The sequence below is a fragment of the Eulemur rufifrons genome, chromosome 28 (assembly GCF_041146395.1).
Source record: "Eulemur rufifrons isolate Redbay chromosome 28, OSU_ERuf_1, whole genome shotgun sequence".
NCBI classification, from domain to species: Eukaryota; Metazoa; Chordata; class Mammalia; order Primates; family Lemuridae; genus Eulemur; species Eulemur rufifrons.
In genome coordinates this window covers 47,553,439-47,559,841 of record NC_091010.1, presented here as the reverse complement: position 1 = coordinate 47,559,841, position 6,403 = coordinate 47,553,439, and positions in this window count along the sequence as shown.

Below are 6,403 nucleotides of genomic sequence, written 5' to 3'. Positions count from 1 at the left end.
TCTCTCTGTTTCCCCTCGCTCCCCACTTGGTCTCCAGGGCCTGGTTGGGTCTTTCCTCCTTCCCCATCTTTCTGTCTCCATCTCTGCTTGTTTCTGTGGGTCTTTCCTCTCTCCCCCGCATCCCATCTCCTATTTCCCTGGCAGAACCAAAACACAAGAATGGCCATTTGAGACAGAACAGGTTGAGACTTCCCTTCGTGGACTGGGGAGGTATTCCAAAGTGGCGCTCCCCAGGTTGATTGGAGGAGTCGCCTTGGGCCCACATTCGGGAGTCCAAGGACATGAAGCAGTGCACATGGGAGACATGTCCAGGCCCATCACGTGCTACAGCTCTCTACTCACAACACCCACACCCCCCACAGCCCTCTCAATTTACGGTCCCCTCACACCACACATACACACAGCCCCCAGTACACTTAAAGCCCCCCACTATGTACACACCACACACAACCCCTAATACACACAGTCCCCAACACACACAGCTCTAAAGACACACATACCTGCAGCTCCCTAACCATACTTGTGGAGCCCTCCCTATATACACACAGCCCCCCAATATATGCACAGCTTCCTACTGTACATGTAGCCTTCCAGTATGTACATAGATGCAGGAAGACACATGCATTCCACACACAGGTGTGCAGATCTACATAGTATCCTCTCCTAGCCTCTCATCCAGATTCTCATCCCCCCCCCCCCCATCTCTTTCTTCTCCTTCTGTCTCTCAGCACATACATACTCTTCAGATGGGAACAGGTCAGGGACAATATCCCCTGGAACAACTTCTAGCTTGAGTTCCCCTGTAACCAGCAAGACCTCAGCTGCCCCACCCAGCACCTGGAAGAGCCCTACTTGCTCTATGCTGACGGCCAGATGCTAAAGAGGCTTCCCCAGGTCAGGCCTACAGATACTGGGACATTTCAGCAGGGGCTTTTATTCAGGCTCTAAAGAGGGAAGGCCTCACAGAAAGGGAAGACAGGAATGTTTAGAACGTGGGTTTCCTCTTTTTTTTCTTTTTTTTGAGACTGGGTTAGTCTGTAATGATATCATCATGGCTCACTGCAACCTCAAACTCCTGGGCTCAAGTGATCCTCCTTCCTCAGCCTCCTACATAGCTGGGACTACAGGCACAGGCCACCACACACAACTAATTTTTCTATTTTTAATATACCTGGAGGTCTCGCTCTTGCTCAGGCTAGTCTCGAACTCTTGACCTCAAGTGATCCTTCCACCTCGGCCTCCCAGAGTGCTAGGATTATAGGGGTGAGCCACCATGCCTGGCTCCAGAACATAGGCTTCTGACTCAAATAACTATCTGTAAGGGACTGCTTCCTTCCTAGGCCTCAGTCCTGGGGGTGACCCTGGTGGCTTCTCTGGGAGCATCCAGCCTCTAGTGTTACACGGAGTTCCCCTCTGAGCTGGTCCATCCTCAGTTTCCCCTCAAAAGGCTGCTTCAGTGGGTTGCTGTGGAGGAGCCTGTAGCTGTGTGTCCTGTGGGCCACCAGTTGGTTTATTAATTCTTCAGTTATTAATTCAAAAAATATTACTGAGTGCCTTGTCTGTGCCAGAGAGCACAAGAACCTGTGTCTCTAAAACAGGCTCATTCTAAAAACTGTAGATGAATGATTCCCCATGAAAGAGTAATAACATTTGAATATTTATTTGGTTCCAGACACTGTCTTCATATGCTCTGTCGTAAGTCTTACCAGGGCTCACACATGCAGATGCCGGTAGGAGCAGGAAGAGTTGGGAAGACAAGTAGGAGGAAGGTTGAGGAGGAATTGGAAAGGATAAGGCCTCTCTAAAGGTCATGGTTCCTTAGCTCTGGAGACTTGCCATGCAGAAGTGGGAACTAGTGATGCCAAGTTGTCTAAACTTTTTTTTTGAGACAGGGTCTCACTCTGTTGCCCAGACTAGAGTGCGGTGGCATCACTGTAGCTCACTGCAACCTCAAACTCCTGGGCTCAAGCAATCCTCCTATCTCAGTCTCCCCAGTAGCTGGGACTGCAGGTGTGTGCCACCACACACAGCTAATTTTTCTATTTTTTTGTAGAGACGGGATCTTGCTCTTGCTCAGGCTGGTTTTGAACTCCTGGCCTCAAGAAATCCTCCTGCCTCGGCCTCTCAAAGTGCTACGATTACAGGCGTGAGCCACCTCGCCCAGCCAACTTGGCCAACCTTTTAAGAGCAACCAAAAAATATTGACTTTTATTTGAAATTCATTGGAAACTTTAAAATTAAAAAAAAAAAAAAAAACACCAACAACAAACTCCCTGGGCAGATGATCAAATGACAGATGTGCAAAGATGGTCATTGCATCTTTGTTTGCATATTAGAATTAATCTAAATGTCCACTATTAGGAGCCTGGTTAAATGACTTATAACACATCTATTCAATGGAATACTAGGTAGCCTTAACCAAAAGTGAAGTGATATTGAGAGATCCACAAGGTAAATTAAATGAAGAAAAGAAGGCATGAAACAATGTGTAAGACACCATTCGTTTGAGAGAAAAAGAACATAGATGTGTACCTGCAACAATAGTTCTGGAAAGATATACAAGAAACTGGAAACAGTGGTTTCCTTGCCTCAAAGAAGGGGCAGGGGTGGAAAAAGGACTATTTCCCCCTGTGAGACCATTTGGTATGTTTTGACTTTTGCACTAACTGTGTGATTTACCTGTTTACAGTGCAGGCTGAGCAAACATGGCTAAAGGCCAGCTATGGCTTTCGGGCCACGTGTTTATGAACTCTAATCCTAATGGGGTGTCCCTTTGAAGCAGGTGTTATTGGCTCCATAATACAGATGAGAAAGCCAAAGCTCACTTGGATTAAAGTTGCACAACTGCTCAAGTTTATACAAATGGTTGATGGTGGAGCTTCGATTCTAACCCTGAATCTCTACAAAAATAGAAAAATTAGCCAGGATGGTGGTGTGTGCCTATAGTCCCAGTTACTTGGCAGTCTGAGGCAGGAGGATTGCTTGAACCCAGGAGTTTGAGGTTGCAGTGAGCTATGATGATACCACTGCACTCTACCCTGGGCAACAGAACAAGATTCTGTCTCAAAAATAAATAAATAAATAAAAGTAGAACAGAGGTTACTAGAAGCTGGGAAGGGTAGGGGGAAAGAAGGGATAGGAAGAGTTTTGTTGAAGGATTCACAATTACAGCTAGATAGAAGGAAGAAGTTCTAGTGTTCTATAGCACTGTAGGATGACTATCGCTGACATTAATACATATTTTCAAGTAGCTAGGAGAGAGGATATCAAATGTTCTCAACACAAAGAAATGATGTGTGAGAAGAAAAGAAATGTTTGAGATGATGGATATGCTAATTACCCTGATCTGATCACTATACATTATATGTACTGCAACATCACTATGTATGCCATAAATATGTACAATTATATGTCAACTAAAAAAAATAAAAAGAGTAAAACTAGAACAAAAAAAATACAAACCAACCCAGTGGTGAAAATCAACCCAGTCATTCCATTATCTCACGGCAATGCCTCCAAGTCCCTGTCCCAATGTAGGAATCATGGGGGCAGCATTATATAGAGACCCCAAGCAGGAAATGGAGGTAGACAGCAATAGAAACAGAGAGTAAAGGAAGAACCATGGCCTTTGAGCAGAAACTCATCCCATTGGTGGCTTGAGTTCTATGGCTAAAATTAAGGCTGAATGTGACTAAATGTCTGATGTAGCTTTCTGTGCACAAGGACATGTGTATATGCCACTGGCTCTCAAGGCACCAAGTTCCTGCACAAGTTTCCCTTCCCCCACAACCTTGTTCTTCAGCCAAGTCCGGCCAAAGAGCAAGTGAACAGGAAGGCCCAGAGATTCTTGACCTGCCCCCCAGTCCCCTCAGCCACAGGTCTAGATTCCGGGTACCACCCCCAACCCCAGTACATGAGTAAGGAAGAATAAGGGGCAGATGTTGAGGGAGCATTCCCCTCCCCCTCAGTACAGGTACATGTGTTCATGCATATGGTGGCAAAACACAAGCTCTGGCAGGATCCAGTCTGAGATACAGATGACAAATCTGGCAACCAAACTGACCAACTAGGCCTTCCCTAAGGTGTCAAGCATTATCTCCAAGAAATTTATTTAACAAATACTTATAAGGTACTTGCTATGTACTTGGCACTGTTATAAGCACTTCACAAGTGTGTTAGTTTCCTATTGCTGATATAACAAATTACCACAAATTTAGTGGCTTAAAACAACACATTTGTTATCTTACATTTTCTTTCTTTTCTTGCTTGCTTTCTTTCTCTTTTTCTTTTTCTTGTGTTTTGTTGTTTTGTTTTTTTTTGAGACAGAGTCTCATTCTGCTACCCAGGCTCAAGTGCAGAGACGTCATAGCTCACTGCAGCCTCAAACTCCTGGGCTCAAGGGATTCTCCTGCCTCAGCCTCCCAAGTAGCTGGGACTACAGGCATGCACTACTATGTTTGGCTAATTTTAAAATTTTTTGTAGAGATGGGGTCTCGCTATGTTGCACACGCTGATCTTAAACTCCTGGTCTCAAGCAATCCTCCCACCTTGGCCTCAACATTTCCTTGGTGCTAGGATTACAGGTGGGAGCCACCATGCCCAGCCTCAACATTTCTTGAGTTCAGAAGTCTAAAATGGGTTGGCAGCGTTTTGCTCCTTCTGTAGGCTCTACAGGAGAATTTGTTTCCATGCCTCTTCCAGCTTCTAGAACCTACTCACATTCCTTAGCTCATGGCCACATCACTCCAATCTCTGCTTCTGTTCTCGAATCTCCTTTGACTCTGATACTCCTATTGCCCTCTTACAAGGATCTTTGTGATGACATTGGGCCCACCTGGATAATCCAGGATAATCTCTCCATCTCAAGATCTTTAATTTAATCACACCACAAAATCTCCTTTGTCATAAAGGTAACATATTCATAGGTTGCAGGGATTAGTATGGGGTGGTCAGCCATTATTCTGCCTACCACAGTAAGTATTAACTTAATAACAACTCTGTGAAGTAGGTACTATTACTATTCCCATTTTGCAAATAGGAAAGCTAAGACAGCCAAAGGTTAAGTTGTTTGCCCAAGGTCATACACTTAGTATATGACAAAGCTACAATTCAGTCCTGAGAAATCTGTCTCCAAAGTCTGTGCTCTTAACCACCACACTACAAGAATTTGGAGGCCTGATAGAAACAGGTGCTCTGTGTCTGCCCCTTCAGACATACACACCTTACATACTCAGAAATCTCACACAATGTCTATGTATTTTTCATACACATACACATGCTTTCACATATATGTATTCTGCTCAAATACATATGTACTGCAGGTACATGAATACACATAAAATGCCTGGCCACATACATCCCCTCTGCTCTCATACTCTCACACTGCACACATGTAATGAATGCCCTGCACACACATATACACATTTATCCATACTATCTCATACACAGCCTATACATAAATACATACATATTCTGCACACAGAGCAAGCATATACTTTTGAAACTATTTGCACACACAAACATCCTGTGTTCACAACCACATGATGTCTTTTGATATATACACCTTGCACACACATGCATACAGAACCATGCAAACATATATCCTCTTTATAAAAATAGTTGTTTAAAAGATATATAATGTGCCTGCAATGACATATGTATCCTCTACGTGAATACACCATGCACAGACATACATTCAGCAAATATCTGTGCTATCTAGACACATATCTTGCCCACACATAAATTCTGTGCATACACACATATCTCCCACATAGAGATTCACTTGACATACAAATCATATTATGAACACGTACCCTTCATCTCACAACATCATGCCCTGCATACCCTACTTACATATGTTTACATACCATGCATATGTGCTGAAGTACTATGTACATACATACCCTGACCCCGGTTACACACATCTTGTGTTCACAGTTGCACGCGCACACACAAACACACACACACTCCTTTAATAGTTATAGAAACGTATATCCTATTCTGCAGGTCTAAATCCATGCTGCACTCTGCTTTAATCAGTACTTCACATAAAAAATAACTTCACAAGTGTACAGCCCTATCCGAGTTTTGAGGGATTTCCTCAGGTATTCCCCAGCACTAGATGGGGTTATGCCCATTTTCCCGGGGAGGAAGCTGAGGCAGGGGAGGGGCGGGGCTAGTCCAGACCGCCCCGCCCCCGCCCCCTCCCGCTGCGGAGGTGTGATCAGCCCCCGTCTCATATCCCTCAGCCTCAACAGAAAAGTAGTTCCAATACCATGTTTGTTAACTAGGTTATCTAGGCTGTGGAAGATTTTAATGTTGAATTTTATAGCTTTACCACGCTCTGCCGTCCTTGTGAATATTGTAATATTGCATTTTTTACAAGTTACTCTTCTGTTAATGT